This window comes from Pelophylax lessonae (assembly GCF_965119305.1).
Source record: "Pelophylax lessonae genome assembly, chromosome: 5".
Lineage (NCBI taxonomy): Eukaryota > Metazoa > Chordata > Amphibia > Anura > Ranidae > Pelophylax > Pelophylax lessonae.
This window is the reverse complement of record NC_138772.1, coordinates 189,165,641-189,178,206: the sequence shown is the minus strand read 5'-3', so window position 1 is coordinate 189,178,206 and position 12,566 is coordinate 189,165,641. Positions and strand designations below refer to the sequence as shown.

Here is a 12,566-nt window from a genome sequence, read left to right as displayed (position 1 = left end):
TGTGCAGTGTTAGTTTTCCGTCACACATAGCATTTTGCTTTTAGGCCAAAAAATTAAATTGTGGTCTCATCTGACCAGAGCACCTTCTTCCACATGTTTGCTGTATTCCCAACATGGCTTCTAGCAAACTGCAAATGGGACTTCTTATGGCTTTCTTTCAACAATGGCTTTCTTCTTGCCACTATTCCATAAAGGCTAGATTTGTGGAGTGCACAACTAATAGTTGTCCTGTGGACAGATTCTCCTACTTGAGCTGTGGATCTCTGCAGTTCCTCCAAAGATACCATGGGCCTCTTGGCTGCCTCTCTGAATAATGCTCTCCTTGCCCGGCCTGCCTTAATCTTTCCATTTTCGGATGATTGATTGAACAGTGCTCTGTGAGATGTTCAAAGCATGGGATATTTTTTTTTTACAACCTAACCCTGCTTTAAACTTCTCCACAACGTTATCCCTCACCTGCCTGGTGTGTTTCTTGGCCTTCATGATGCTGTTTGTTCACTAAGGTTCTCTAACAAACCTCTGAGGGCTTCACAAAACAGCTGTATATATACTGGGATTAAATTACACACAGATGTACTCTATTTACTAATTAGGTGACTTCCGAAGGTAATTGGTTCCATTAGATTTTAGTTAGGGGTAACAGAGTAAAAAGGGCTGAATACAAATACACTCCACACTTTTCAGATATTTATTTGTAAAACATTTTCAACAGCATTTATCATTTTCCTTCCAGTTAACAATTATGTGCCACTTTGTGTTGGTCTATTACATAAAATCCCAATAAAATACATTTACGTTTTTGGTTGTAGCATGATAAAATGAGGAAAATTTCAAGGGGTATGAATACTTTGGCAAGGCACTGTAGCTGTGTGACACAGTGACAATCATTTATTGACTCTCTTGATCAGAAGTACCCATGCACATAAGATGGCAATTGCTCGGTGCATTCATTTTTGGCAAGATTAGGTGACAATCTCATGGTTATGGGGTCAGGCAGACCATCAATAGACAACCACTTTTTGGGGCAGCAATGAGTTAGAGCAGGAGTTCCCAAACTGTGGGTCGGGACCCACTGGTGGGTCGCGAGCTGTGTTTGAGTGGGTCGCGATGAGCCAGAAATCACTAAGAGCGGACCCGCCTAAATTGTGCTGTGCGAGCCTGCGCAAATTACAGAGAGCCAGAGCAGTCATATCGCAATGGATTCAGGACCCCGCCCACGCAGTTTACGGAGGCTGGTCTGCATTTCCCACGAGGAGGATACTTGCATCAGTGAGTATGTATGTGGGCTGTTATGTAGGATATGTTCATGGGGTGCAGAGCCAGCTCCTCAGTCCTGCTGGCGGCAGCGGTTGTGGCTAGACTGGCGGCGGGATTCTCTCAGCTATAGCGGGCAGAGACAGCAGCCTCTGTGTCATAGTAGGACCAGATGGCCCGGCGGTGTCAGGAGTTCATGGCAGCTTCTGTGACCCCAGAGGGTCTGAAGGAGAAGATCCAGGACACCAAGACCAGCATAGAGCTCCTCATCATGGAAACTCTGGGTGAGGGTTGCTGGGCCCGGGAGAGGGCAAACAGGGGTTTCACCTTCACTGTGGACCGCTGGGAGAGGAAGGAGGGTGAGTACCATATAGCCTTATATTTATTTATATATTAAGTGTATTCAATAAGAAATTGAAAAGTAGTAACTTAATATTTTTATTTGAACATCCCCCTCCCTTTAAAATAAGCATTATTATTATTATTATTATTTGCATTTATATAGCGCCAACAAATTCTGTAGCGCTTTACAATATTCAATTACAAGCAAGTGGGTCCCGAAAAATAATTGTATTCAGAAGTGGGTCTCGGCCCAAAAAGAGTTAGAGAACTATTGAGATACAGTAGGTAGCCCTAGCACTGTCTGGCCGAATCATTATCCTCTTCTTTCTTTTATCATAAGCTTAGCATTGACTTTGTATGTGCAATGGAAGAATGAAATGCCAGAGGACATTCTATTCATGCCTGAGCAGCATAATGTCATGTCTACAAGCACCCTAACATTAAGGGTGATAATTACAATCCCTGATATAAAGAGCTGTTCAAATAACTTTAAGGAGAATGCTTTATTACTAAAATAAATAAGTACTCACCTAAAATGCACCATTATTTCCATTTAATAAGAACTATAATAATATAGTTATTTAAGAACTAATTTTGATGAAAAGTCCAATATGTACTGTGTCCCCAATAATATTTGTTTTAATATCTGAAACAGACATACCAATAAAAATGCATATAAATCTGTTCTGGTGTTCCTCTAAATGGGGATAGATCTAAGCCAGCCTCAGCAAGATCACAATAATGGACTTAGGCATAGTGCCAATAGGCTCAGGCAAAAAGTGGAGCAATGGAAAATGTGTTCTATAATAAATCCATAAGACAAAGTACTGTATAACAGCAGAGTGAACTCTGTACCCATCTAATAAATTAGCCAACAGAGTTCAAATGTAGTTGACCCCACTGTGCTAGGATGCTTTATCTTCTAGAATAAATAAACACAAATTTTAAAATTCATTTGCTAGAGGTTCATCTAAAGAATTTATTATGATTAAATTGCACTTTTTTGTTAACCTACACTAAAACACTTAATAAATGTTAAAGCGGGACTGATTGTTGAAGGTGTTATATCCTAAGCTCTACAGAATATATCAGATATATCAGACTCCCAATACAGAAGTGCCATAGGCAGTACACTACTCCAGCTGGTCACCAGTATGGTTTTCCTACAAATGCATGCACAGCCAATGTCCTCTGTAGTTTGACATTAAAGTTCCCAACTACTGCTTCACTTACAGAAAGACTGGGAACCAAATATGCTTATGGGTTAAGGTCACCGGAATTTTAAAATGAGATTCGGGAAACCCTACTGACCACTCCCACAAAACCCCACCCTCATATGTAGCCACACCCACAAAACGACACCCCCATTTTTTACAATGCCTTGAAACTATTGGCCACAGACTTTTGGAACCAGAGTAAGCGCCGGTTGACACTACCGCAACGCTACTTCCAGGGGCGACCTCCGAGATCGCGGTGCGAGCAGCGCGCCGCGACCTCGGAGCGGCCGCTACGGACTTCATAACATTGAAGTCTATGGCGGTCGCCTCCTGGTCGCCCCAAAGAAGCTCCGGACCCTTTTTCTAGGTCGGAGCGACTTGTGTCGCTCCTATTAGAACGGGTCCGCAGCTTCCCTATGGGAGGCGACCTGCGGCGACCTGTGAGGCGACCAGGTCGCCTCACAGGTCGTCCTAGTGTGAACCGAGGCGAAGGCTTTGGAGGTATAAAGACAAAATACCTTGGGCACTGTAAGACGAGGGAAGATGTGGCATGTGTAGTGTGCAATGGCAAATTGTGGGTATAGTCAAACTGTGGTAAAAGTGAGTGGGGTTTAACATGGCATAAAAAACAAAACAAAAAAAAAAAACGACCTGACAACGCTGGGTTTCGCACACAATCCGGTGGCTGCTGCCTCCAGCATTGTGTGTGAAACTAACAGGCAGGACTAACTGACTCCTGCCCATCAGGTGAAAGCATTTGGGCATCTGTGCTGCTGCCCAATTGCTCACACTCACCCCCAATACTGGTGCCCTCCCCCCTGCGCCCCCCCCCGCCATGTTTTCCGGGCTCCGCTTGCCCATCTGCCGACCCGGGACCAACATGGCAGTAGCTGGGGTGGGGATGGAGAAGAGTGGGCACATGTCTGCTCTCCTCTCATTCTTGCTGTGACCCAGAAAGCGAAGTCTATGATGTCACTTCTGCATGCCTCTGTGTCCCCCGCTAGCTTAGCTGGGAAAGGATGTTTTGCAATGAAATCTGAATTGCAAAACATTCAGTGGAGCCCAGAGGAGACAAGTAGGGTCTTTCAGACCTTGTATGTTTCATTAAAGAGAACCTGTCGCCTAAAAAACATCACATAGGGGACTTTTTGTCCCCTATGTGATGAAAAAAAAAGAGTTAAGTACAAAAAAGATACACCCAAGCACATAAACCCCCCTCAAAAAAATGTTGAGGCCCCCAACTCCACACATATACGCATGCAATAATGTAAATGCATGCATTGGGGGTGCCTACATGTGAAAATTTTGATTGCGATACGCGTTACATATTGCCGAGTACACTGGAGTGAGAGCAATATATCTAGCACAAGACCTCCTCCATAACACTAAACTGATACCTTTATGGGGCTTTTGAAGCGTCACTTATTTACAAACCCAATTCCAAAAAAGTTGCGACACTGTACAAAATAAGAGTAAAAAAGGAATGGACTAATTTACAAATCTCATAAACTTATATTTTATTCACAATATAATATAGATAACATATCAAATGTTGAAAGTGAGGCATTTTGAAATGTCATGCCAAATATTGGTTCATTTTGGATTTCATGAGAGCTACACATTCCAAAAAAAGTTGGGACAGGTAGCAATAAGAGGCCAGAAAAGTTAAATGTACATATAAGGAACAGCTGGAGGACCAATTTTCAACTTATTAGGTCAATAGGCAACATGATTGGGTATTAAAAGAGCCTCTCAGAGTGGCAGTGTTTCTCAAAAGTCAAGATGGGCAGAGGATCACCAATTCCCCCAATGTGGCGCAATATCAGAAAGGAGTTTCTCAGAAAAAAATTGCAAAGAGTTTGAAGTTATCATCATCTACAGTGCATAATATCATCCAAAGATTCAGAGAATCTGGAACAATCTCTGTGCATAAGGGTCAAGGCTAGAAAACCATACTGGATGCCCGTGATCTTCAGGCCCTTAGACAGCACTGCGTCACATACAGGAGTGCTGCTGTAATGGAAATCACAACATGGGCTCAGGAATACTTCCAGAAAACATTGTCAGTGAACAAAATCCCCTGTGCCATTCGCCGTTGCCGGCTAAAACTCTATAGGCCAAAAAAGAAGCCATATCTAAACATGATCCAGAAGTGCAGGGGTTTTCTCTGGGCCAAGGCTCATTTAACCACTTACCGCAAAGTGACGTAGGGGTACGTCGGCAAACTTTTCGGTGGTATACTGGGGTGATGCCTCTAGCTAGAGGCACCATCCCGGTACCGTGGTTTAGAACCGGCGGTTGGCTTTTCGTCGGTAATGACCGATGCAGCTCGGGAGCCGCTCGATCGTTACCCGGGTAAGCGGGAGGGGATGCCCCCCCCTTCCGCTGCCTTCCGCGGCTTTGCCCCGGGTTTCCCGTCCCACTGGGAGACCCGAGCAACCAGCCGGCGCGTCCGGAGGCGGGTTCTATTGGGTCTCCGATGACGTAACCCGGAGGCAGCATCCATGACGTCATGTCTGGGTTACTCTGCTGCAAAAGGCGGCAGATTTAAAAAACGAGTGTATTCAAAAATGCAGTTTTCGGCGTTTTGATACATGGAAGTGTAGTGGAGGGGTCTAGGGTTTTTTTTTTTAAAACCTGTGATAAAAGTTAAAAAAATAAAATAAAATAAATAGGAAAAAAAAATTAAAATTTTAGCCGCCCCGTCACCATTAGCTAGCGCACGAAAAAAATGTATACAGAAGTCGAGCCGCGAATGAAATCGCTGTTCAAACCACACATGTGAGGTATCGCCGCAATCGCCAGAGTGTGAGCAATAATTTAAAAAAAAGAGCTACACTCTAACTCTAAACTGGTAACCATCAAACAATTTTAAAGCGTCGCCTATTGAGATTTCTATTGACTGTAGTTTGTCGCCATTCCACGGGTGTGCACAATTTTAAACCATAACATGTTGGGTATCTATTTACTCGGCGTGACATCTTTCACAATATACAAAAAAATGGGCTAACTTTACTGTTTATTTTTTTTTAAATGCAGTGAAATGTGATTTTTCGTAATTTTTCCAAAGAAATTGCGTTTTATAGACCGCTGCGCAAATACCGCGTGACAAAAAATATTGCAATGACCACCATTTTTTCTCCAGAGTCTTTGCTAAAAAAATATATATAATGTTTGGGGGTTCTAAGTAGTTTTCTAGGGAAAAAAAATACTGATTTTAACTTATAAACAAAAAGTGTCAGAAATAGGCCTGGGGCTTAAAGGGGTTAAAATGGACTGTGGCAAAGTGGAAAATTGTTCTGTAGTCAGATGAATCAAAATTTCAAGTTCTTTTTGGAAAACTGGGACGCCATGTCATCCGGACTAAAGAGGACAAGGACAACCCAAGTTTTTATCGGCGCTCAGTTCAGAAGCCTGCATCTCTGATGGCATGGGGTTGCATGAGTGCGTGTGGCATGGGCAGCTTACACATCTGGAAAGGCACCGTCAATGCTGAAAGGTATATCCAAGTTCTAGAACAACATATGCTCCCATCCAGATATCGTCTCTTTCAGGGAAGACCTTGCATTTTCCAACATGACAATGCCAGATCACATACTGTATCAATTTCAACATCATGGCTGTGTAGAAGAAGCATCCGGGTACTGAAATGGCCAGCCTTGAATCAAAGAAATCCGCTTTCTTCCCAGAAAACTTAATATAAGGTTTTTTAGTCTTAGAGTGCCGCCCAGTAGACAAGTAAAGCTATTGACTGTGCAAACAAATAGTTAATCTGTAATATAACCTTCCAATATAACCTTCCATCAGAGGTGGGTAAAAATTCCAAACTATACCGTCTGGCATGGTCCTCAGAATAAGGCAATTTTTGGGAAGATAAAGGGGGAAGCTCTGAGAGAGATTTGATCCAGCCTCATCATCAGATCCACCTCCTTCTCATCAACAGATCTATATCGGACTCCATGTTGAGCTTCATCCATCTCCATCTATCGGGAACCATTTTTAGGGGTTTTGTCAGTATTTATCTTAAGGCCGTATCCATCCATTCAAAGTGCTCTATCACCATCTTACTTCTAGGGGTATCTAACAGTTTGTTATTTTCTGGATGATCTTTGTTCAATTTAATGTTCTGCTTACAATAGATTTTGCTTGTTTAATTTGATATTCCGCTCATGGTATCGCAACCCCTAAGGCTTAGATAATTAAATTTTAGCTGTATTGGCACAACTTTTAGACAGACTCAGTCCCATCTTCCTACTGCAGGGGAGTAAAAGGTATAGTCTGTTAAACACAGATTTAATGGTCTGCTGGGTTTAGTGATGTTAAGTTTAGATATCTACAAGGGAAAATTATTTTATTTTTATATAACAATTTTTATTGAGGTATAAAAGTATACAAACATCAGTAGAATACAGGCGTAACAGAGCACATGTTCAAAAAAGGAGAAACAGATCTAACAGAGGACAACTATCCAGCTTGGAATATATGAATATGCAGTAAGGGCCTGGAGCGTACAAAAGGTGACAGAAAAAAAAAGAAAAAATTATTTTGAAAAATAGTCATGATGACCAACAAGCACTAAAACAATTATGAAGACTGAGCGTCCAAAAACAGAGCCAAGCCCAAGCTTTCTATTATTCCGAAAAGAAAGAGAGAAAGGGAAGGCTCAGAGGAGCGAAGAGACCCCGAATGGAGAACCTCAGGGCAGTTGGGGTAGGTCCTGGGTAGAACCCATACCCTGGGTGCGTGGCACCCGGGGACGGGAAAGAGGGAGTTGTCAGTGCGGTAACGGCCAGGCTACTGGTGTGTGGATAGAACAAGGGGTGCTTGCCTACCGGGCCCGTCCGGAGGCAAGTGTGCACCCAGCAGGGATGGAGAAGGAAGGAACTAGGAGGGTAAGGGCAGGTGGGTGAGAGGGGGAAGGGAAAATAGATGAAAGAAAAAAAAAAAGGGGGGAGGGATGGGGGGATGAAAGGCAGGCCATATGAAATAAGAGGAGGACGAGGCAATCCCTTGCAAAGGGGTTCAAGCTTGATCACTACTTCCGTGGAATGAGAGAGTCCAAGGACAAAGACCATCATTGGCAAAGACGGGCAAATTCAGACGTTGAGGTATAGTGAATTCACTATACACTATCCACTATACGTTGAGGTATAGTGAATCCACAATCTCAGACACTTTTTTAATACGCAAGAGCCATTGTTTAATGGAGGGGGCTTGTGTGGATTTCCAAACTGCGGGATACATTGCCTAGCCACATTTACCATGAGTATCGTGAGGGATTTCGAGTACGTTCTGCTTGAGGTAGGGGAGTGGTGGAGGAGGTATTGGGCTGGCGTGAAAGCTAAATTGTATGTGGTCACCTGCGTGATAAAGCACAAACCTATTTGCTCCAGCAGGGGAAAAATTCCTTCCTGATCTCCCAAAAGGCAATCGGATCAACTTTACCTATAAATTTTAGTATCCACTTATATTATGTACATAATAAGCCAGGTCTTTTTTAAAGCAATCTACTGAGCTGGCCAGAACCAGCTCTTAAGGGAGTCTATTCCACATTTTCACAGCTCTTCCATATTTAGAGATTAAACCTCTGTTCTTCCAGATGTAAAGAGTGACCCCCTTGTCCTCTGTGATGACCTTAAAGTGAAAAACTCAACACCACGTTTACTATAAGGACCTTTTTTTTACATGTTAACCACTTTACCACCGGAGGATTTTGCTGTCTTATGTCTGGGCCACTTTTTGGGATTCGGCGACTTTAACTGACAATTGCGCAATCATGCAATGCCGTACCCAAACGGAATTTATGTCCTTTTTTTCCCAGAAATAGAGCTTTCTTTTGCTGGTATTTGATCACCTGTGCAATTTTTTACTTTTTGCGCTATAAACAAAAAAAGAGCGACAAGTTTGAAAAAATAACAATATTTTTCACATTTTTTTTATATGAAATCCCCCCCCCCCCCAAAAAAAAATGTAAAAATCTAAATTTTTTATCATTTTAGGCCAATTTGTTTTCTGCTACATATTTTTGGTAAAAAAAATCACAATAAGCGTATTTTGATTGGTTTGCACAAAAGTTATTGCGTTTACTAACTAAGGGAAAGATTTCTGTAGTTTTTGGTGTTTTTTTTGGACAGATCGGACCCTTGACTGACATTTTTGACACTTTTGGGGGTAGCAGTGACATTACTACAGTAATCAGTGCTATAAATATGCACTGTTACTGTAAAAATGACACTGGCACGGAAGGGGTTAATTTTATTGGAGAGGGAGGGGTTAATGTATGCCTGGTGCTTACTGACATGTGTGGGGGGAGGTGACTGAGTGAAAAAGGGACAGATCGCAGGTCCAGCTATGCTGAACCCTGCAATCTGACACTGCCTGTCATTTAGGAGATCCGCCCGCTTTGTTTACACAAGCGGGCGGATCTCCAGACTCGATTCCCCGACGATTGGGGAAGATCGCCGCTGCTCCTCCCCTGGCCCGACTCCCGCTGTGACTGAATACAGCGGGAGCTAGCCTCCGGCGGCGCGCGCGCGCCTGCCGAGAGAGGGGAATGTCCGGCGACGTAGGTCTACGTCGCCAGACGTTATCGAACCACTTTGCCGCAGTAGAGCTCTAGTGAGCAGCGGTAAAGTGGTTAATCATATCCCCTCTTAATCTCCTCTTCTCAAAAGAAAATGAATTCAGTTCCTGTAATCTTTCCTCCATGCCTCTTATCAATTTGATTGCCCTTCTCTGCACTTTCTCCAGTTCCCCCAATATCCGTTTTGTAAGCCGGTGCCCAAAACTGAACTGCATATTCTAGATAAGGTATTAATAATGATTGTCTCCAGTAAGTACATTTGCCTATGTTTAACCACCTCAATACAGGGCACTTAAACCCCCTTCCTTCCCAGACCAATTTTCAGCTTTTAGCGCTGTTGCAATTTGAATGACAATTGCGCGGTCATGCAACGCTTTACCTAAACCAAATTTGTGTCATTTTTTCCCCACAAATAGAGCTTTCTTTTGGTGGTATTTGATCACCGTCAGGTTTTTTCTTTTTTGGTGCACAAATAAAAAAAGACTGAAAAGTTTGAAAAAAAAAAAAAGTTTTTTTGTTTAGGTTATAAAATTTTGTAAATAGATATGTTTTTTCCTGCACTGATGAGCACTGATGATGCCGCACTGACAGGCACTGATGAGGAGACACTGATGGGGTGGCACTGATATGCAGCACTGATGGGCACTGATAGGTAGCACTGATATGCAGCACTGATGGGCACTGATATGTGGCACTGATAGATAGCACTGATATGCAGCATTGGTGGGCACTGATAGGCAGCGCTGATGGGCACCGATAGGCAGCACTGATGGGCACTGATAGTGGCACTGTTGGGCAGCAATGATCGGCACTGATGGGTGGCACTGATCGGCACTGATGGGGGGCACTGATGGGCACTGATAGGCAGCACTGGTGGGCAATAATGGGCACTGGTGGGCGGCACTGATAGATGGCAATAATGGCACTGGTGGGCAGCACTGATAGATGCCATTCGTGGGCAACACTGATAGGGAGGGCACTGGGGGGCTCTCTGAGCCCTGCTTGCCATCCCTGGTGGCCATAGTGGGCATCCCTGGTGGTCATGGGTGGGCATCCCTGGTGGCTTAGTGGCACCCCTCCCCCCCAGGGCTGCACTGGTAATCAATGTTCTGATTACCAGCACAGACCCCCCCCTGTGATCAGTGAGTAATTAGAAATACTCACTGATCACCCCCGCAGCAGCACGATCCTCTGATCTTCTCCTCACTGACAGGATCTGTCAGTGAGGAGAAGAGATCGAAGCCGTTACAACGGCTCTATTTACATTACATGACGGCTGTGATTGGACACAGCCGTCATGTGATCAGGAGGGCCAATCACAGGGCCCTCCTGCCGAATGATGTCGCTCTGTGTCCGAGGGACACAGGCACATCGAGATCGCGCCGCTGCGCGTGCCCGCGGCAGCACGATCTCTCTCCTTCTGAAGGACGTTCCGGAACGTCCATTCAGAAGGACGAGACTCCCGCCCGGCCGTATATATACTATGGCCGGGTGGGAGGTGGTTAAACAATAAACCGGGGATAATACACTATTGCCGGCCCATTTGTATTTATTACATGAAATTGTGGAGCCAAAAGGAAGATCTATTACCACCAGGTCCGTGGGGATTAGACCATCCATCCAGCTACCTGTCATATTCTGACCGAGGGAGAGCATTTTCCTAGGCCCAAATTAATTTTACATCTAGTAAGAGGCTCTTAAGTGTGGTTCACACGAGGGTGGATGTGCATGATTTCTGCATTTTTGGATCGCTCATGATATTTTATATCTGGTAAGAAGAACAGCCAGCTGGTGGTGGGAATTTTTACTTACGTGGATGTCTCATTGTTTGGAACGTGGTTCCAGCACTTTTGTAATATCATCACAGTCTCACAAGAATACATATCATTTATCATCACAATGTGGATATGATTTGATGGACTTTATTGTTTTGGACTTTAATTCAGAGGATTTGTCACATTGTTAGCACTGTGTTGCATTATTTATATTGAGTTGATTCATTGTAATCTCATCAACACGTTTAGCGCACCAATTATTTATAACACATTTACACTTGGCACAGTATCTTGGTTGCAGCTTTACTTTATTCATTTTATCAGCGCACCCTTTAATTTGATCATTAATAATGATTTGCACAGGGGCAATATAATATCCCTCTCTGCTGACCATACCTCTCTTAATACAAGAAAATACTTTGCTTGCTTTGGAAACTGTAGCTTGTCATTGCAAGCTATTATTAAGCTTATGATCTACCAGAACACCCAGGTCATTCCCCACCATTGATTCCCCCAGTATTCTTAGCCCCCAAGTGTATAACTTTACATTTATCAACATTAAACCTCATCTGCCACATGGTCGCCCGATTAAACAGTGCATTGAGGTTGGCTTGTAAGTTGGAGACATCCTGTAAGAACTTTATTCCACTGCATAGCTTGGTGTCATCTGAAAAGACTGAAATTGTCATTTTTAATCCCAGACCCTATATAATATATATTTTATAATGTAATAAAATGTAAGGGTCCCAACACTGAACCTTGGGGTACACCACTGATAACCTTAGACCATTCACAGTAAGAATCAGTAACCACTGCTCTCTGAATTCGGTCTTTTCAGATTTCTAACCATTTAAAAACTTTTCTAAGGCTGTTGACTTTACACATTATCCGTGTGTGGGGAACTGTGTCAAACGCTTTTGCAAAATCCAAGTATACTACTTCCACAGCTACCACTCTGTCCAAAGTGTTGCTTACCTCCTCATAAAAAGAAATAAGATTTGTCTGACAACTTCTGTCTTTCATGAATCCATGCTGCCTGTTGCTTAAAATATTTTTTTCCAGCAAGAACTCATCTATGTGGTCTTTTATTAAACGCTCCAGTATCTCCCTGACTATAGAAGTTAAACTAACAGGTCTATAGTTACTTGCTAAATACTTTTATCCTTTTTTTAAAAATGGGCACCACATTGGCCAATCAATATGGCTGATGTAATTATTCATTCAAACATCCTGACAGGAATATGTAATTAAGCAGGTGCCAAACAGCCTGGCCCAATCTAAAGAATGAGTACATATGCCCCATTGCCTGACCACAAGCATGTACTCACCAGACTTGTTGCTGCTAACCAGTGAAAAACAAGCAGAGCAGGGACAAAAATAAAAACGTGGGCTTTT

General features: G+C 43.2%; 1 protein-coding gene across 1 annotated transcript in view; it reads right to left on the bottom strand.

The window, feature by feature from the left end:
- The window catches only part of TPK1 (thiamin pyrophosphokinase 1), an 846,565-nt gene that overhangs the window by 249,746 nt on the left and 584,253 nt on the right, over positions 1 to 12,566 (bottom strand). The window lies entirely within an intron of this gene.